The 21,355-nt window shown below is 47.4% G+C and overlaps 1 protein-coding gene across 3 annotated transcripts in view; it reads left to right on the top strand.

Annotated features, from left to right (window-relative positions):
• Positions 1 to 314: 314 nt before the first annotated feature.
• The window catches only part of CSDE1 (cold shock domain containing E1), a 133,562-nt gene continuing 112,521 nt past the window's right edge, over positions 315 to 21,355 (top strand). For all 3 annotated transcript variants that reach the window (XM_088446309.1, XM_088446310.1, XM_088446308.1), the window contains exon 1: positions 315 to 390. The gene's annotated coding sequence lies outside the window, so the exon portion shown is untranslated. The remainder of the gene's footprint in view (positions 391 to 21,355) is intronic.

Here is a 21,355-nt window from a genome sequence, read left to right as displayed (position 1 = left end):
TGAGCATTCATACTAGCTCATTTAGATAAAACGTAAGTGGGGCGTATTATCGGGCATAATGTCCCTATGATTATAATGCGTGATGATATAAGTGCAGCTACGCTACTGCGATTATACCATGGTTACTGTTAGGACGAAGAGAAACAGTGACTTCCAGACAGCAGCATGACGTCACGGTAGCAGCACTCCCGGCCTGTCGGGTAGCAGCTCCTGAGCATGCGCGGGGCTCTGGCCAGCGCCGCATTCCCGACTTCCGTCTGCGCGTGTGCAGCTCCCCCGCCCCCCTCTCCCGCGGGATCACATGATCTCGCGAGAGCTCCGTGTTTTATTCCTACGTAATGTGCCGTGCTGCTTATGGCGGCGCTGGTGATGGTGCTGTGAGCTGTTGGGGTAAGTTGCGCTCTATCTTTGGGGTTTCCCCCTGGTAGTCCCTCTCTGTGATATGTGTGTGGGGGCCGGGTGTGAGAGGCCGCTGGCTGAGGCGAGCGGCGCTGTGTCATGTCTGAGAAGTAGTATTAGGACGGCCTCGTGTATGTGTCGCTCTCACACTGAGGAGACGCTGCTCGGTACTAGCGCACTGGGTGTGAGCCGCCGCGGACCCCTCTCCCGTTGGCTGCCTCTGGTGGGCAGGTGGTGCCTGTGTCATACATGGGGCAGGGGACGGGACTGCTCCCGCACGGAGATGACTGGCAGGGGACAAAGAGCCGCACGATGCGGGATAGGGGCGTGGGCCTCGGACCGGGTGGCCAATCAGGCGGCGGCTGGAGCAGTGCGGGGCAGCTGCCCCGTGGTTAGAGAGGGAGACCTACGTTTACCTTTAAATACGCACCACATGTCCCAGCGCGCTACCAGGCTCAGCCTGGTGTGGAAATAGCCTGGGCGGATGGGGATGTGTACAAGGGCGGCCAGGAGTCACCTCCCCGGGCTGCTCTGCAGAGCAGTGTGTGTATGACGAGGGAGATTACACAATCCTGTTCCTCTCTGTACTCAGAGATCCCTCCGAGTGTTATGTATACTAGTACATGTTTAGTTATCAGTCACACTGTATATTATGTATCCCTATTGCAATTGCGCAAATCTGCCAATGAAAAAATTTCATAAATATTACTGGGAATATGTTGTCAAATAAGATGTCAGATTGACAGACATCTTATCTGACAGCCTGAAACCAGCAGATAGTGGCCAAAACACTGTGATATGTCATTGTATGGCCATACAGTGGGGGAGATGTACTAAGTCCTGAGGAAACCTTTTCCTCGGTTTTACCTGAGAATCTGATGTACTAAGCCTTAAAAGGTGACAAAGTACCACCTGATCAGCTACTGACTGCCATTTTTCAGACACTGCTGGTAACATGACAGGAGCTGATTGGTTGGTACTTTATCACTCTCCACTTTCACTTTTCAAGGCTTGGTACACCTCCCTCACTGTCAGATGTGGCTGACCAATAATTGGATCAGTTGTGGTAGATTTTTAATGCCTGACTGTCCGATCATCAATATTCTGCAAATTGGTCTAATAATTGAATATGTATGTCTGTCTGGCTTTAGGTTTAGTACAGTGTATGGGATACACGTCGATGGTCTGTTTTATTAATGCAGTATTTTACTTCTCAGTGCTTAATCTGCTACTGTTCCATAAAGGCGATCATGGGGTCAGTTCAATTAGGTTTCATGAAACTCCCATACATGGTGTGAATGCACGCACCCGGGGACTTGCGGCGAGGTTTGACAACTGTTCTACAAAAAGCGGTCTGGAAAAAGTGGAGAAACTATCCTGAACTAATCATCTGAAGACTTCTGTTTTTTTGGGTTGGTGCTTAGAAAATTCTTGGGGACCTGTTTCATCAGGGTTCATCCTTAGCTGCACAGGAATTCATGTTGTGGAATATATTTTCTACATCACAAATTAGAACTTTGAAAGCTTATGACTTCTAATTACAGCTGTTTATCAAGTTGTGTTGTGGCTGTGAATGTATGGTCGTAGAGGACAAACTGAGTCAGCAATTTATTTGTAAGAGACAGAAGATGTGCTTACATTGGCATACAAAGGGGGTGATTCAATTGTACAGTGTGCCCCCTGCTGGCCGTCTATAGTAATGGGCGTCTATCAAAGCAATTCAGTTGTTTCTCCGATAGATGCCCATTAGCCACGGCAGTGACATTTTTACTCTCAGCCTCCGGAGGTGCGAGAAAAAAATGTCTAAGTGCCCTAACCACCTCTTTAGACAGGACTAAACCCGGTGCTTGTGGGCATGGAAATGCTAATGGGCGCCCAAATGGAGAAACAATTGAATTGCTCTGTCGGACACCTATTCGCATATATGCCAAGCAGGGGCAGGTGGCACAATTGAATCGCCCCCCATAGTGTTCCTGCTAGAAACCGGGGAGGGCACCTTGTACATGTGCACTCCCTAAAAGGGTGTGACTGACTGGGGAAGGGGTGTCCTTGTGTCATGCCCCCAATTTGTCACATTTAGAGGTGTTGGGCTTTCCCCAAGCCCTTCCCTCACGGTAAACAGATGATGTGCGCATGGCGTCTATTCTACTCGGCGGTGATCGGTCACCGCAACTTTTCCCATCTGAGGGAACCTGGAGCCCTCGGGTGGGGGAGGCTCAGGGCAGGCTGTTTAGTCACTAAAAGGGTAAGGCGCATTTTTTCTTTTTAAAATTGGGCAGGGCGAGGCGCCCCGCTAAAACAGCCTAGCGGGAACGCTACATACATATCAAACTAAGCTTTCATCTAATGGGATTAGTTACAGTGCAGCATTTACGTTTTGATGAGCTTGTTTTCTATGTTTGGATTATTTAGTATGTTAGTCACACAACCAGCACCATCTTTCTTTCCCCCAGATTATTGTTAGATGTACATCCTACAAGCAGAGTGGCAATGTTGCAAGGCATCTTGTAATAATTATATTTTTAGAGGAGCATTTGTTTTCTATGGTTTACATACTGACTTTTTGGGTTGTAAAGGCACTCTCTAGCTGCCAAGTTTTGGTTGTTTTGTAATGTACATGTATATGTTTTGCTCAATTCAAATGATTATTAAAAAACAAATATATAGTTTTATTTTAGAGAGATATATATATATATATTATAATTCTCCTCTTCTCATTAGAGGCCAAGTCGTCTGATTATGAAAAAGCTGCAAAGTCTGTAGGATCTGGTCCTTTTTATACAGCTCCCAAATACTTTCCCCACTTGCAGGCTCCCAAAGTGCCGGGTGGAAGGCTGTGTTTTGCCGGGTAGTGCACCTGCAAAAAACAACCTGGGTAGAACACTGCACTATTATCTACAGTGCTTTACAATTGGGAACAAACACAGTAATAAAAAGACTGGGTATTCCCTAACAAAAGTAAAAGCGCCATTCTTACAATGGATTGCATACAAGCACAACACATGTGCTGCATAGTTAGTATCTGTATCTCACAGGAAGTGGGATGGGTGCTCCATGTTGTTTACTCCAGGTCTCTATAGCTGTGGGAATGGGGACATTGGGGTCAATCCTCTTCGGTGCGAGTTGCTATTTTCTCTTTGAAATTCGCACAGCGAATTCATTTTGCAATCCAGTTAGCAACTAGCACTGAACCAGTGAGACTAAATTCACATTTTTCCATTCACAACTCCCTGAGGGTGAGAGATGGAAAGGAATATCTTTATTTTAAGGTTAAATGTTGGGACACTGTGCTGAACCCCCTTGGACACCCCCCACCCTCCCCTCCCCCACCAAATGACTAATTAGGCAATTGGAATTTTCCAATAGCTTAATGGGGGGAATTCAATTCAACGTAAATTGAATAGTGCCGGGAGAGAGCTCCTGGAGATAGTCAATTCAGTGAGCTGCTATGTCGGAGAAAGCCGGTTCTCGCAACTTAACATGGGTGTTTAAGCGCGGTTACCGGCATACTGACTAAGTGCCGAGCGCACGGCTGTTAGCACTGCGCTAAGCAGGAAAACAGCTGCGCAGTGTCACTTTGGTTGGATTTCTCCTTGCATCCGCAGGGGGGTGCAAGAAGAAATCCTTAGCCCAGCCAAACACTGTGTTCAATAGCTTCAGGAGCTCTCACCCGCTGCTATTCAACATCGCATTATATTGAATTCCCCCCCCCCCATTTAGTACAATAATTACATGTCATTTTTGGGGGTAAAAAAAATACTCAGATTACGCCCAAATCAACTCTTTCGTTAGTTTAGGCACCCCAAATTTAATTACAATATATTTTTATTTGAAAATAATTTTATTTTTTTTTTACAATTTTTCAAGGTGCCCTCAAAGTACCCCCAAATTACCTTTTTTTTGTTTAATTCGTTTGAGTTTAAACAAAAAAAGTTTTGCTTTTTATCTTTTTTTTTATTTTTGCATTAAAAAAAAAAAAAAGTACAAATCAGCCATTGCCACCTTCTCAAAGTCTTATTGTATGTTTTGCTACCAGTGCATTGGTGACACTTTGTCCTTGCTGGAGGACAGATAAGTTAAGTTAACTAGATGATGCAGGCAGTGTGTCTCAGCCAAACCTTGCAGTACAATTCTCCTCTCCCATCTGAGTGTCATAGGTTACAGAGTGAAATGTATAGGTGTTATTTAGCATGTTCCTTACATGGCATGACTACACCCCCTATATGGGAAGCACACATCAACTAACATTCTGCTAGCACCACATGGACTTTCACAATATTGAGGTATGTCAAAACTGCAGAGGTTCACTTTTATTTTTTAATTATGTTTTTTATACAAGTTAATTTTTCCCTTTTGGCTTTTTGAAGAAGTGTAGTCTCCAGAAGTTGCCGTCTAAATACAGTAGTGCTTTGCTCCCCTGATCTATAGGAAAATAAGTATACATTTTTATACATATTGGCACTAAATGAGTTTCAATGCCACAAAATTACAATATGAAAAGTTGCTTAATGATGCTATAATGTATTATCCAGTTACATTGCAATGTTTTGGTAGGTTTGAGTATAGAAAGAGAAAATATGTAAGTTTTGTGTGAACTATTTAGAAGGGGAATAATTGGTTAGAATATTCTTCCATAGTTGTGAAGTTGACTTAGCAGTTTGCATAGATGTGTTATTAGGTAATGCTTGATGTGGCGTTTAGGGAATTGTCTTGCATAGGAGTAGTGTTTGTAGTTCAGAATTGTCCTGTAACTAAAATATGCAGTAAGTATTGATTGTGGATGAGTGGTGCAGATTTTGTGCAGAGCTGATGGATCTAGTCAGGATATGTTTAAAAAAAAAAAAAAAAAAGCATAGGACCGTTTTGATTCCTAGATGACACATAGGGCTGTGTTCAGTTAGAAGCGAAAAGTCAGTTTCCGTGATAATTTTTCGACAATGTCATTTTCGCTGATTCCATTTATCCCCTTATTCAATTTGTCTGACTTTTTTCGCCGGTGCAGTAAGTTTGCGACTTGTCACTAGCTGAAAAGTTTCGCCAATGGATACCCTGCGGCAAAATGTGCAGAATTGGGCTTTTGGGGTGCAAAATTGCGGCAACCCCCTTAAACCCTTTTTACACCCCCCCCCCTCCTTGACGCTAATTGCGTAAAAAAAACACAAAACCAAATACAAGACGCCCTAAAAAAGCACTTTGAAAAAGTAGGCGAAAAAAATTCAAAGTGGGGGTACAAAATCAAAAACTAGCAAAATAGCCTTTGGATGGGGTCTGGAAGTATGGGGGAGTTTTTTTTGGATTACAGGTGCTTGCTGAAGGTGTGTTTTTGGTGATATTTAATGCTTGACTTTTGAAACTTCAAAATATGCTTTGACCCATTTTTTTCATATACCCCAAATTTGATGGGACTACTTTTTTTCCCACCAAAAAAGTAGCAAAATGCTTTTCACCACTTGCTCAAAGACTCTGGCGCCTATTGAGACCATTTAAAAAAACCTTTTGCAGAGCTATTCGGGGGTACCCATAGTGAACCCCCATGTCAGAGCATCCTTAGGGGGTGTCAGGCTGATTTTCCCCAAAAACGACAGGACTTTTCGCCAATTTAGATTAAGCCGGATCCCTGCTTCGCACATTTGCATTTCGATACATGGGGTCGCGCACGATAAGTTTCTGCCGGCAAAACCTCCAATGATGGAGAAAAGTCCAGGCACAGGCTCCTGTAGCTCACCCAAGCATCAGGACCAGGGTGTTTCATATTTATGCAGTGGGCTCCTGCAGCGTATCCATACATCAGTCAAGACCAATGTTGTGCTTAGACATGCGCGCGCACACACACACTTTTGCTATGGTGCCTTCCCAGAGCTTTTTCACTCACCATATAGAGTGCATTGCAAAAGTATTAATACCACTTTGCATTTTTGATGTTTTTTTTTTTTTTTTATATTGTGAATCAAACAACATTCAGGACAATATAACAGAAAACTTCAGCTGCATGCATAACCATTCACCCCCCCTAAAGTCAGTACTTTGTCGAGCCCCCTTTTGCGGCAATTACAGCCGCAAGTCGCTTTGGATAAGTCTCTATGAGCTTGCCACATTTTACCCGTGGGATTTTTGCCCATTCCTCAAGGTAAAACTGCTCCAGCTCCTTCATGTTGGATGGTTTCCGCTTGTGAACTGCAATCTTCAAGTCTGACCACAGATTCTCAATTGGATTGAGATCTGGGCTTTGACTAGACCATTCCTAACACATTTAAATGTTTCCCCTTAAACCACTCGAGTTTTGCTTTAGCAGTATGCTTCGGGTCATTGTCCTGCTGGAAGGTGAACCTCCGTCCCAGTCTCAAATCACAGGCAGACTGAAACAGGTTTTGCTCAAGAATATCCCTGCATTTAGCACCATCCATCTTTCCCTTGACTCAAATCAGTTTCCCAGTCCCTGCTGCTGAAAAACATCCCCCCAGCTTGATGCTGCCACCACCGTTTCACTGTGGGATGTGTTCTTGGGGTGATTGGATATGTTGGGTTTGCGCCAGACATAGTGTTTTCCTTGGTGGGTGAAAAGTTAAAATTTTAGTCTTATCTGACCAGAGCACCTTCCTCCATACATTTGGGGAGTCGCCCAAATGCCTTTTGGCAAACTCAAATCATGTCTTATTTTTATCACTAAGTAATGGCTTTTTTCTGGCCACTCTACCATAAAGCCCAGCTCAATGGAGTGTACGGCTTATTGTGGTCACATGCACAGATACGCCAGCTCCTTCAGGGTTACCTTTGGGTCTCTGTGCTGCCTCACTGATTAGTGCCCTCCTTGCGCCGGGGGATCATCAAAGATTTGGATGTTGTGTTTTTTTTTTTTGTTTTTGTTTTTTTATAACCGAACAAGTCAGGTACAAAGTTGTTGAGAAATACAATTCTGGGTTGGGAGAGCTCCTTGGTCTTCATGCTGTGATGCCTCGTGCTTAGTGGTGTTGCAGCCTCTGGGACCTTTCAGAAAAGGTGTGTTTATACTGACAGATCTAGTGTTCACTCTAGCTCCGGCGGCAGAGAGGGCACCTTTGTGCACGCGCCAAAGGTGCCCGAAAAGGAGGCGTGTCTATAAGACGCGTCCCCTTTTCGCCACTCTTGGGGGCGTGCCGGGCAGCTGCCAAGCGCTGCAGACAGGATGCCGGACGCATGTCACGGCGTCTTATTCTCCGGCGGTGACCGGGTCACCGCACATTTCTCAACCCGTGGGACACTGCGACCCGCGGCTGAAGACGGCACCCGCAGGCTGTGAGGGCAGGGTGCTTTTTGCCCTCCAGAAGGAGGGCAAGGTGCCGCACCCCGCTAAAACAGCCTAGCGGGAAAGCTAAAATCATGTGACACTTAGATTTCACACAGGTGGACTTCATTCCACTAATTATGTGACTTCTGTAGGTAATTGGTTGCACCAGAACTTTTGAGGGGCTTCATAGCAAAGGGGGTGATTACATATGCACATGCCAATTTTCAGAGTTTATTTATAAAATTTCTTTTTTATATATATATTTTTCTCATTTCACTTCACCAAATTAGACTATTTTGTGCAGATCCATCACATAAAATTCAAAGTAAATAAATTGCAGGTTTTAATGTAACAGGTAAAAAGCCATGGGTGTGAATATTTTTGCAAGGCACTATCAGCAAAAAGGCGGCCCTCAATAGGCTTGTATTTCCATATTAAAACGGTCCTTTATTACATGTTGGCACATGTTTGTTTCTGACGAAGGGGATAACCCCGAAACGTTGAACAATCAGCTAATACCCTTTTGGCCTATCCACAGCCCCATGGGTGTTTACCAAAGTTATGGCCACCATGGTGGCATGTCTGTGGAATCGGGATCCGGCTGCTACCATACCTGGACGACCTCCTCCTGTTGGCAGGTTCTCCAGAAGTGCTTCGCCACCACCTGCAACTGACGATTGCCGTTCTACAAGTGCACAGGTGGTTAATCAATTGGAAAAAGTCCTCCCTGAATCCCTTGCAGGGGATGATTCATCTGGGGTGCCCTACTCGATTCTCAACAGCAGAGAATCTTTCTGTCTTCAGACAAGATCTCCACATTACAACTACGAGTACACAGATGCCTCCACAGTTGCCGGGTGTCAATACACTCGGCGATGCATGTGCTGGGATCCATGGTGTCCACCTTCGACTTGGTAGAATATGCCCAATTTCATTCCAGGCCTCTGCAGGGGCTGATCCTCTCCAGATGGAACGGATTGCCCCACCAGATCAAAGTTCAGACAATAGTGCGTCTGTCTGTCTTGGTGGCTACTGACTTCTCATCTAACCAAGGGTTGCCCCTTTTGGAACCCAGACTGGGTACTCCTAACAACGGATTCCAGTCTTCGTGGCTGGGTCGCAGTGACCGGTTATTTTTCTCTTTCAGGGTAATCGAACAGCAGTTGAAGCAGCCCTTCCAATCAACATATTGGAACTTCGGGCTGTGTACAGGGCCCTCAAGCTGGCCAAACACTTCACGGAAAACGTGCAGGTTCAGTCCGACAATGCCACCACGGTGGCTTGCATCAACCATCAAGGAGGCACTCTAAGTCGGGCAGCAATGTTAGAAGTGTCTCACATTTTGACATGGGCAGAGTCTCTTCCCGGCCATTTCGGTAGTGTTCATTCCGGGAGTTCTCAATTGGGAAGCGGACTTCCTCAGCTGTCACGACGTCCATCCAGGGGAATGGTCTCTTCACCAAGAGGTGTTTCAACTCCTAGTGGACAAATGGGGCCTCCCAGAGGTACACCTCATAGCCTCCCGACACAATCACAAATTACCAGTGTATGGGTTCAGAACAAGAGATGCCGAGGCAACCTTGATGGACACTCTGTCAGTGAAGAGGGCCTTCCAGTTCCCGTACCAGTTTCCTCCAGTCTCCTTTTTTCCTCGAGTTCTTTGGACATTCCAAGAAGACTGAGGCACTGTCCTGCTGGTGGCTCCAGCTTGGCCCAGACGTGATTGGTACTCATAACTTTGTAGTCTCTCCATCGACACTTTGTTCCTGCTGCCTCAACGTCGGGACCTGTTTTCTCAGGGTCTTTGTTCTCAACTGGACCTGGATCGTCTACCTTTGACGGCGTGGCTCTTGAGACGTCCCTCCTAAGGTCCAAAGGATGCTGTCATCAACACGATGCTTAGAACGTGTAAGCCAGCTTCTGCTAGGATCTACCAGAAAGTGTGGCATACATATTTCCAGTGGTGTCGTCTTCGGAATTACGACCCCCCCCCCCCCCCCCCAGGTGTTTTGGTTCTCCAGAGTCCTGGTCTTCCTTCAAGCTGGATTTGACCTCTGACTCCGCCTGGCCTCGCTGAAAGTGCATATCTCTGCACTGTCAGTATGGTTCCAACGTAGAATTGCTCCTCTTCCGGATATCCACACCTTCCTCCAGGATGTCTTCTGGATTCAAACTCCCTTTGTTCCCCCCCAGTGGCTCCTTGGGATATGTCAGTAGTTCTTCGGGCCCTCCTGGGTCCTCCATTTGAACCACTAGATTCGACAGAACTTAAGTGGTCAACAGCTAAGACTTTCTTCTGGCGATTGCATCTGCCAGGAAAGTGTCAGAATTGGGGGCGCTCTCCTGACGCTCCCCTTTCCTAATATTTCAACAGGGCTGTGCTTCGCACTGTCCCTGAGGGCCTGATTCAGAGCCGTACGCTCTGACAGAGCGCTCGCTCTGAATCAGGGCCGGGCATTTTTTTTTTATTCAGAACGGTCTCCTGGCCACTCGCATAGCTGTGGGTGACCACCCACAGCTATAGCGAGCGGCAATGATGATGGTCGCGATGGTCACGACCATCGGGCTTGCGACGAGACCCTTGTGGTAGGGTCACGTTACCGCGAGCCCCAGAGAGCTTTCGGGTCTAACAGCCGAAAGCTCTCCCACTGACATCACTTGTGATGTCAGTGGGGCCGGCCCCAGACTGTAGGCGTTCCCATGGCGTTCACTCAACATCGACAGCACGCCCCCTTTGGTACGAGACCCGGAGCGACTGACTGCCCGTCGCTATCCGGGTCATGCGCATGATGGAGTTGGCTCTGCCGTGCGCATGCGCACTGGCCTACAATCGACCCGGTTGCGAGTGCACAGCGCTTGCAACTGGGTCTGAATCAGGCCCTGAGTTCCTTCCTAAAGATGTTTCTAGTTTCCACATTAATGTGGAAATTATAGTGTCAGCCTTTCAATCGCCAGACCTCTCGGCAGCTGAGGCCTCTTTTGGATGTGGAACGTACCAGTTCCCTCCGGAACTCGGACTCCTTATTTGTGCTCTATGGCTCCCACAAGAAGGGACGGCCCGCCAATAAACACTGGCTAGTTGGCTTCGTGTGACTATCTTGGAGGCCTACACACAGGCCTGCCTGTTCCGGATTCGGTTAATGCTCATTCTACTCTGTCTTTGGGTCCTTTGTGGTCAGCTCACCGTGGTGCGGCCACGTGGTTTTCTGTCCACACCTTTCTAAGGTTCTATGCCTTTGATACCTTCGCCTCTCAGGATACTTCCTTTGGGTGCCGTATTCTCCTCTCAGCGGAGGAGCGTCCCCACCCTTAAAAGGACTTCTTTGGACATCCCCAAGGTCTCCCTATGGACTCTGAAGAAGAAAGAGTTCTATGGTATGAACTTACCTTTTGTTAACTTTCTTCGAAGTCCACAGGGCACCTGGCTTCAGACTGGCTATCTTGCTGGTCAACTGTTTCCCGTCTCATCTGTGAGTTTCATTCTTGAGTGTATCGGTCTAACTTCTCTTTTCCTCCTCCGGTCTTTGGCTTATTACCAACTGAGGTGGCTCGGGGGCAGGGTATAGGGAGAGTGGACCAGTGCATCCTGGGAGTTGAAAGCTTTTAACTGTTGTGTGCCTGGATTCATTTCCATCACCTACACCCCAAGGTTTCCCCGTGGACCCTATGGACTTCGAAGAAAGAGTTAACAAAGCTAAGTTCTTACCATAACTAATTTTTTGGTAACTCAGATGGTGAATGATCCAGAGAAGAGATGCAAGTTTGGGTGCCATCAGCATAGATGTGTTAATAAAAGACAAGTTTAGTAATTTTCCAGTAGGTGGCTAAGGCCTAGGATTGAGCCTTGTGTTAAAGTGAGAGAGGGCAGAAACTTCCATCCATGGGGGCGATTCAATTGTTTGTGCTCGCGGCTGTTACAAATGGGCGCCTGACGAAGCGCGATAGTTTTTGTTTTTTGGATCCTCAAAACCCATGGCTCAATCCAGTCTATTTGAGCGCAACATGTGCGAAAAGGCCTGGGCACCCAAGAACAACTGAAATTTTGCTCTCCTGTTTCCTGTCACTTTAAACATGAGATCAGGCGCGATAAAACAATTTGAATTGTTAGTGTGGCTGCTGTGATCTATACACATTGGGGTGATTCAATTCAGTGCAATGTTAAATGGCTCCGGGAAGGAGTTCACGGAACTATTCAATTCACCGAGCTGTAATTTCTAGACTAGAGTGTTTCTGCTTGCACCTTCCTGAGGTGCGAACAGAAATCTGACTAAACTAGGTTCACTATGCTGGTTTCTGGCTTAGTGCTTGAATTAACAGCATCGGAGAATGACTGTTACCACGACTTAACACCCGACTTAAGGTGCGAGAACCGGTATCTCCCTCCTGACTAAGTGCACAGCTCTGGGAACGCCTTCCCAGCGTTATTTAAATCACGCTGAATTGAATCGTCCCCATTGTTTGCTGAAAAACTATTACAATTCGGGTAGACAATGTATGTTTTGTATTTATTTTAACTTAATTAATACTTTTAGTTTACACGGTTAACATACTATAGTCAATCCAGGTCTATACAGTTATGTATATGGCACTTAATAAAAGCAAAGTTTATAGTACTTTATTGAACACCATTAAGCTGCAATTATTGGTGTAAACCAGGTCCATGTGCTACTGTTTAGCCCAGTGTTAACCTTGCACATCATTTTTTTTTTCTCCTTTCATAAATATTCTACACTGCAGAAGTGTCCAGCTCAGTAAATTGGACATAATGTAATATTTTTTTTTTCTTCTTCGTTCCTCCATGGCAGCCTACATATTGGGAATAGGACCTGTTCCCCCTAGTATAGACAGGAAGTTTTTTCAAGGACCGCCCCTCCTTGTGTATAGTCCAGCCCCTTCCTCTGGTCCCTTGTGGTTTTTTTTTTTTTTTTTTTCCCGGTCTCCAAGCAGTATAGGGAAGTTATTTTCTATTAGTATGGAACTTGCCTATATTTCTCTTTCATCCACTAGGGGACACTGGTGGTGCTTATGCTGGGGTATAGAGGCGTGGATAGCTGGAGCTGGCACTTAAAATAATTTTGAAGTGTGAAGCTCCTCCCCCTCTATTACCCACCAGCCCTCAGTTTAGAAAATGTGCCCTTTGGAGCTGGTCACAATCTGCTGTGATCCAGCAATACATTTTATTTTAATTTTATTTATTTTTCTCTACATCTCTTACACTTGATTAGGTACCCTTCGCCACCTCTCTAAAGGTGGGGTCCGGGTACCCGGCGCCCTGACTTGTTAGAAGCAGGAAGGAGTGCACAGTTATTATACTAAAAGCACTGACTGCTCCTTATCGCCACAGCACATCTCTAACAAGGAGAAGTGTGCTGAAGCTGAGAGAGCCCTTCGGGGAACGCAGTGTGTATGGCGCCGCACATTCCCTGCTGCTCCCGCCCCAACCCCCATTTCCCCCCTCCCCCTTCCCAGTGTTCCAGCTCGGCAGGGCTGAGTAGCCACCTGCTGGAGGACAGGACGATCGGCTCCCTGTACTTCCAGCACTGAGTGCACGGAGCCGCACACTGATCCAAGCAAGCCGGCTCCCCGTGCGGCGGTGAAAGGCTAGGGGGTACAGAGGGCTGGGGACCGGGAGCTTAGCTCCCGGCGCCCCCAGCACTCCATGGGTTACTGCAAGTCACTCCGTGCCGGCTGCTTCCTGTGGCCAGGCAGCAGAGTGTACAGTGAGCCACTGCAGCCAGGTCTGAGTCCCTGGGCTGCAGGGGCTAGGTGCTTGCACGCTGGGGGGACAGGGAGAGCATGCTCCCTGGACCCCCCCAGCGCTGAGGAGAAAGCAGCAGCTGAGCGCTGCTGACTAAAAGTAGCGCTGCTGCAGCCAGGGCATAGGTCCCAGGCTGCAGAGCTGAAAACCCTATGCTGGGGACTGGGAGCTCGGCTCCCAGTGTCCCAGCATGTAAGGGCTGAGTTAAGTAAAGCCCAGCACTGGGAAGCACACCCCTAGGTACATATTGTTAAGTAAAATGTGTATAAAAATTGTATGTGTAAGGTATAATTTAAGTAAAATGCACTAACCTGTGGTCTGTGGAGGTCCAGGGGGATCCGGAGCGCTCTGTGGGCTGCTGGGTCCCCCAGCCTCTTCCCTAGGGGAATAAAATGTTCTCCTATGCAGCCTCATGCCTGGAAGTGGTATGAGGGGTGCATAGGAAGCTGGCTAAGGCAGCCAGCTATTTGTGGCAGGGATCTCCAAATGAGCTTCCCTTCCGTGGCCAGGAGTCTGTGCCCGGGGACCCTGCTTGCCAACCTCTGGAGCTCAGATTCAGGCAGAGATGGCAGGCTTGGTCCCTTAGTAGATTCCTGGAAGTAGGGTTTTGGAGGGAAACCTCCCCCGGCCCTAGACGAGCCGGCTCCTGAGTGGTAGGAGCCTGATTGTACGTAAAAAGCGGTTCCAAGCACCGCTGAAAGGAGCTTGATGGTGGCAGCTTCAGTAAACACCCATGGCGCAGTTGGCAGAGTCAGTGACAGGCGGACACTGACTGTGTGGGAATCCGATAGACGAAAGGCGTCCGGTCACAGCTGTGACTTCTTCTTCTTCTTCTTCTTCTTCTTCTTCTTCTTCTTCTTCTTCTTCTTCTTCTTCTTCTTCAAAAAAGCCTTTTTATAAGGGAATACCCCTGGTATTATTTCACAACCAACATTTCCTTCTTGGACCTACTTTCAGAAAGTTTTGTTGAGGTTAAAAAACAAATTCTATGTCCAGACCCTGTGAATCTTTTTGCTTAATGGTTTGGTTTTGAATGAAGTATGATCTGACATTGGCAAGCTTACAAAGATAGGCACAGATGTTCCCCATCGGCTTGTATATGTGGTCATCTTCCGAACACACTACAGAGGCATAAATGTTTGGCCTCAACCAATATGGCTTCTTTTGTTTGTCATGTGGATATAGTTGTCTATAATCCTGTTTGGGTCAAGTGCTCGGACTCTAGTATATTCGCCGGGCAAATTGGAGACTTGACTTCAATTGTTTTTTCATGGCCGCAGCAGTGGTTTGTGGTACTGGACATGAGTGCCGTGTAAGCCCATTACTTATCGCGGGTTTCTGCCCGCAACCGCCTGAGTGCGAGCAGAAATCCAGCCAAATAGGTCTTTTGGGCGCCTCAACCTTATTGCGTCCTCCCAGACCTGATGTTTGCATTTTCTGTATCTATGTATCAGACTTATTCTGTTGAAGTAGGCATGGGTACTTTTTTATTAAAAAAAAAAAAATAAATCTCTGATCACTTTTGACTGGTTAACTGGATTTATTGCAAGTCATTGTCCAAAATGAAATTGTGTGAACAGACAGCTGCTTTTTCACAATACTCCAAAATGGAGCACTATTAATAGATGATAGAATGGACATTTACAACAGATGCTTACACATACTTTCAGAAGTCTATTCAGCTGTTTAGACATTGGTGCCACACACAGTGACTGTATTATCTTCTGTTATGTGAATATGTTACATTTCATGTTGTATTTAAAGTGATTGTCCTCCTTCAAATTCCTCCTTCCCCTTTTCACCTAACTTTTTTAGGAACTATATTGTGCTACCAGACACATGGGTTTTGTTTTATATGCCACTGGGATATGACTTGCAAAGAGGAAACAAAGCTGTAACGTATTCCAGAGAAATGCAGTTATTGCATGATGTTGTATAGACATAGAAAAAGCTCAGAAGAAGAACAAAGATTTAGGGGCATATGTATCAAAGCTTGATGTGAGAGATATATCACCAACCAATCAGCTTCTAACTTACATTTTGCAGGCTCTGTTTAAGAAATGAGTTTGGAGCTGATTGGTTGGTGTTTATTTCACAATTTTATCTCACATGAAGCTTTGATACATATGCCCCTTAGTCTGTGTAGAATGCAATGAACTGGTGGAAATATTACCTTATTATAAAGCACTGACCTATAATGCAGAGCTGTACAAGTCGCATACAATGACCTGAAACAAAGTTAAGATGTCCCTCCACAACTTTGCTTACATTGTCTAGGGGAACAATTGATACATAAGGTGGTAGAATAATTACTGTGGTGGGTAATGTAAGGAGGCTATTGTAGGTATCTGCTACCAATAAAGCAGTAGATGGAGACTGGCTTTTCTGTGCAGCTAACCAGTGCCACATCAATGTTGGAAAGAAGAGAGCTAGTAGAAGGCAGACACTAATCAGACCAGACACTAGAAATGTTAAGGCTATCAACCATTGTTCTTCACCATTATCCAAACTGCACTTCCTGCTGCTTCTGTCTTGTTTACCGGGTATTCTTGTAGTTATCCTCCAGTTAGTGGAAGCTGTGTCTAATATTTTTTATTACCTCTGTTGGAAACAGCTGGGGCTCTTGAGACCCAGGACAGGTTGGTGCCTCCAACTGTTACCAAGGAGTCTGCAACGATCACCAAAGGCGAGCAGAGATAGCAGCATCATTGGCAATTGAGCTTACTGGGCCCAGCAGCTTATCCATGATGGTATTTCATGTAGCTAAACAACCTTTCCTGGTGTATTGACACTACTTGGGACATCTGTGTAATTACCCACTGCCAACACAAATTTTACAACCATATAGACCTAGTGGGAAGTAGTGCAGAGAGGTGACCTAAAGTACAGCCTTCGCTAACTGCAGTTCTATGTAATTTTATTAGTTGAAGCACACAGTAGTGGGGTTTGTGGTTGAAAGATATCCTATTGCTCCTCAAGAAGTTTAAAAAAATATTTTCTCTTTCATCCACTAGGGGACACTGGAGGTGCTTACGCTGGGGTATAGAGGCGTGGATAACTGGAGCCGGCACTTTAAATAATTTAGAAGTGTGAAGCTCCTCCCCCTCTATGCCCCATCAGCCCTCAGTTTAGAAAATGTGCCTCATGGAGCTGGTCACAATCTGCTGTGATCCAGCAGCACATATATATTTATTATTTTCTTTTATTTAGGTTTATTTTGTACACTTTTTTACACTATATTAGGTACCCTTTGCCACCTCTCTAAAGGTGGGGTCCGGGTACCTGGCGCCCTGCCTTACAGAAGGCAGGAAGGAGTGCACAGCGCTTATACTAAAAGCACTGACAGCTCCTTATCGCCACAGCACATTCTCAACAGGAAGAAGAGAAGTGCTGAAGCTGCAGAGAGACTCCATCGGGGACCACGCAGTGAGTAATCGCCTGCGCATCCCCCGGCTCCCAGCCCCGCCGCTGCCCAGCGGTTTTTACATAATTAGAATGCTGGGCAGCTAATGCAGAGCACTATGCTCTCCCTCTCCCACCCGGCTCAGCCTGGTGCGGGGCAGCTGATAAAGTGCGCTACTAGCGCGACCACCTGCTGTCCCTCCTCCTGCCCGGCTATCCTTCTCCGCGCTGTTTCAAGCGCGACCAGGCGCCTGCTCTCCCTTCTACCCGCCGGGCTCTCCCTCTCCCCGCTGTTACACGCGGGGTAGCTGACAGGCGCCTGCTCTCCCTCCTTCAGCCCGGCTGTCTCTCTCCCCGCTGTTGCAGTGGCGCGGGGCAGGGGATATGTGCGCTGCGGGCGCGGCCAGGCGCCTGCTCTCCCTCTCCCTGCGGTTACACGCGGGGCAGCTGACAGGTGCCTGCTCTCTCCTTCGGCCGGGATCTCCCTCTCCCCGCTGTTGCAGCGGGGCAGGGGATATGTGCGCTGCAGGCGCGACCAGGCGCCTGCTTTCCCTCCTACCCGCCGGGCTCTCCCTCTCCCCGCTGTTACACGCGGGGCAGATGACAGGAGCCTACTCTCCCTCCTTCCGCCCGGCTCTCCCTATCCCCGCTGTTACACGCGGGGCAGAGAGGAGGTAAAGCTACCCGCTGTACACGCGGAGTGGCGCGCGGGGGGGAGGTTAATGGCCACAGAAGCCATCTTGTAAAGCCCTCAGGGCATAAAGAAGGGGGGCGGAGCTTAAAGGCAGCGCGGGTCTCTCTCCTCTACGCGGCAAGCGGCTGTGTAACAGCAGGGCTGCCGCTCTTCATTACACAGCAGCTCATCCTGCATCTCTATATAGAAGATTGCAGTGAAAGACACAGAAGGCTGGATTCCTCTGCTGCAGGTCATGTACATCCCCTGATTACATCCCTGGTAAAGAGGCTGTAAGTAACTGGGGTGTAAGTGCAGGGGAATCTGATCTGTGGGAGGGGGTTTTCTCCTCTGTGTCCCACAGCCTTCTTGTTTTTATGTCTGTGTCTTTTCTGTTTTATGCTGTGTTTCTCTGAGTGACTTGTGTGTACCATGTCCAACAGAACCAAGGCTTCTCAAAGGCTGTTTGTCTGTTCCAAGTGTAACAACAAACAGACCAAGCCACATGCCACTGGGTCCATGTTATGTGATGCTTGTATAACAACGGATTCACAGATGGCGATTACTAGCTATCCTGCTCCGCCATGGGCCACTGACATGGTAGGAGTTATGTCAAATTTAACATCGGACTGTTCTCCAGTCAGAAGAGTCGGACGAAGATTTCCTCGCCACAGAGGATACCGTAGACCTGGAAACAATTCCAAATTTCAAGACCTGGGTTCAGATCCCACGTCCACTGACTATTTAATGTGTATCCAGAGATGGTGCAGAGGTTAAAGCACCTGTTCTGCATCTGGGCATAGTTTTCCGTCTAGCTTCGTCGATGGGAATGTCCTTAGGTGAACCTCATGGCGTCACGACTGAATTGTCAGCTCCCAGTATACGTGTTAAGAACTCGAGATCCGCAGGCGGAAGCAGTAGCCGCTCTGACAAGTCAGTGGATCTACGACTTTGTTTATCCTTTTCCTCCGATTCCGCGTCTTCCTTGTCTTCTAAAAAAGGAATAAACAAGAGACAGCCTCTGTAATTCTTGTGGCTCACAACTGGCCTCACAGAAGTTGGTTCTCGGACCTTCGGTCCCTATTGACAGAAGATCCGTGGTCCTTTCCTATGCGTCCGGATCCTCTACAGCAGGTTTTGTTTTCATGCACCCCAACTTAGCGCAACTGCGTTTAAGGGGTGGCTCTTTAAACCGATGTCCTAAGACGCAGTGGCATCCCAGACGCGGTTATCCCCACCATGATACGTGCCAGGAAGCCAGTTTCGGCTGCGCATGATTCTGGCGTGCTTCTATCTCATTGTGTTCCGGTCGGGGTCTTCTGTCTAGGACTTTTCGTTTATCCACGGTTTCTTCTTTTCCTTTAGACAGGTCTGGATTCTGACCTTCGTCTAGGAACCTTACAGGTGCAAGTCTCTGACCTTTCCATTTTCCTTTCAAAGGAAATTCGCCTTCTTTACTGATATGCTGACATTCTGTAAGGGGTCTTGCGCGCGCAGCACCGTTTCGTACCTCCAATAGCTCCCTGGGATCTAATCTTAGCGCTTCGGTTTCTTCAGTCGCCCATGTTTGAACCTTTGGAGGATGTTGATCATAAGCTCCTTACCTTGTGTTTCATGCTGATAGGGCGGAACTCCAGACGGTAGCCGCTTTCCTTCCCAATATTGTGTCGGCTTTTAATATCTATCAGTCTATTGTGGTACCGTCATTGGTGGAGGACTCTGGTTGCTCTTCTGCCTTGGATGTGGTTACGGCTTTCCGCACCTATGTTGCCAGGACAGCGTCCCTCCTTAAGTTTGTCTTTTTTTTTTGTCCTATATGATGCTGTTCGGAGGGGTTGTCCATCGTCTAAGCAGACTTTGGCACATTGGATTCGGCTGACTATTCATCTGTGTTATGTTAGTGCCGACCGTCTGCCTCCTTCGTCCATTTCGGCTCATTCCACACGTTCTGTGGGTGCGTCATGGGCGGCCGGTAGAGGAGCCTCCTCGTCACAATTGTGCCGTGCGGCCTCTTGGTCTTCAGTTCACACGTTTTGTCAAGTTTTACAAAGGGGATATGTTTCCTTCTTCGGCATCCCGGTTTGGCCGCCTAGTTTTGCAGGCACCTCAGAGCGCTCCCGCCCGTGGGGAAAAGACTTTGGGACGTCCCCAGCGTAAGCACCTCCAGTGTCCCCTAGTGGATGAAAGAGAAAATGGGATTTTGGTACCTACCGGTAAATCATTTTCTCTGATTCCACAGGGGACACTGGACGCCCACCTCTGCGCTCTTTGCCTGCCTGGTTGGCTTGTTCCGTATGTTAGTTTTTTGTGTGTTCTTCTCTCCTTTTCTTACTCCGCTTGTTCTCCATCTCCTCTCGTGCTTCATTTTCTTAACTGAGGGCTGATGGGGCATAGAGGGGGAGGAGCTTCACACTTATAAATTATTTAAAGTGCCGGCTCCAGTTATCCATGCCTCTATACCCCAGCGTAAGCACCTCCAGTGTCCCCTGTGGAATCAGAGAAAAGGATTTACCGGTAGGTACCAAAATCCCATTTTCTCTTTCATCCACTAGGGGACACTGGAGGTGCTTACGCTGGGGACGTCCCAAAGTCTTTTCCCCACGGGCGGGAACAGATGAAATTAAGAGAAGACCCACAAATGTGCACATTATGTAAATGCCTCTGAAAACATACATCTAAGTGGAGCAATGTAGTCTCTGAACAGACATATGTGCTTAATCTGTTCTATCTTTGCAGTAGTACTGTGCTGATATTGTATATGAATGGGATCTATTGACGCAGCCCACCACATTCTTCGCTGCATTCGCAAATACTTTGCCCTAGATCACACACACCCACACACGTTTAATTGCTAAACTTTGAAATAAAATTGCTCCTTTCCTCTGGGTCTCACATAATTTTCTCCTTCATCCACTAGGGGGACACTGGAGGCTTCATGATAGTGCAGTATAGATGTGTGCTAACCAGGAGCTGGCACTTTAAATTTAGAAAGTGTGACTAGCTCCTCCTACTCTATACCCCTGCCCACAAGCCAGTCTTAGTATTGTGCCAAGGGAGTTGGTCATACTTTGGGCTTCTCCTCAGGGCATAGTTTAGTTTAATATATAGGAAAAGAAGATGCTGAAACAAGCATTGAGGACATGACAAGGAGCTGGCTGCCCCTGCCTGTCTATGATGATGGAGCTGCCGGGGGACCCTATCGCAGCTGCTTGCGGCTCGCGCACGGGTCCTCAGCTACAGAGGTCACTGTCTCTGGGGTAGTACCAGGACGCGCTGCATGCGGCGCATGTTGCGGTCCCCCATTATCCTCACAGGCAGCCTCGGCACTTACTGTGAGTATTATCCTGGCTCCCCTGATTAGCGGGGTTGCCAGGCATATAAAAAGTGTGTACTAGTGGCAGTCCGCGGGCACCAGATATAGTATTTAAAATGAGTACCATAGTGGGGGGTGGAGCCTAATGCCCGGGGCTGCCCCAGCGCTTCCAGAGCACAGCCGACGTCCATTACAGTACTGCTGCAGCTGGACTGCGCTGATCGCTTTGACAGCGCTGAGACTGAGACAGCCTCCCCAGGAGTCGTGAGTGATCAGTGGGGTTAGGCTTTATAGGAGCACAGTGTTATCTTATTGCTGTGAATTATACATAGCGTTTTTGGCACTGCTAACAGCGCTGTTAGGATGATCTCTCTCTCTCTCTCCCTCTCCCTCTCCCTCTCTCCCCCCCCCCCCCCCCCCTTTCTTACGCTGTCCACTACACTCCTGGATTGTTTGTATGTCAGTGTTGTGTACCATAGCTGGAAGAGGATCTAAAGCTTCACAGAAAACTTTTTTCCTGCACAAAGTGTGCAGAAAAGTTTACAC

The sequence above is a fragment of the Taudactylus pleione genome, unplaced genomic scaffold (genome assembly GCF_031769625.1).
Source record: "Taudactylus pleione unplaced genomic scaffold, aTauple2 ptg000396l, whole genome shotgun sequence".
Taxonomy (NCBI): domain Eukaryota; kingdom Metazoa; phylum Chordata; class Amphibia; order Anura; family Myobatrachidae; genus Taudactylus; species Taudactylus pleione.
The sequence above is the reverse complement of the archived record's forward strand: the minus strand, read 5'-3'. Positions and strand labels throughout refer to the sequence as shown.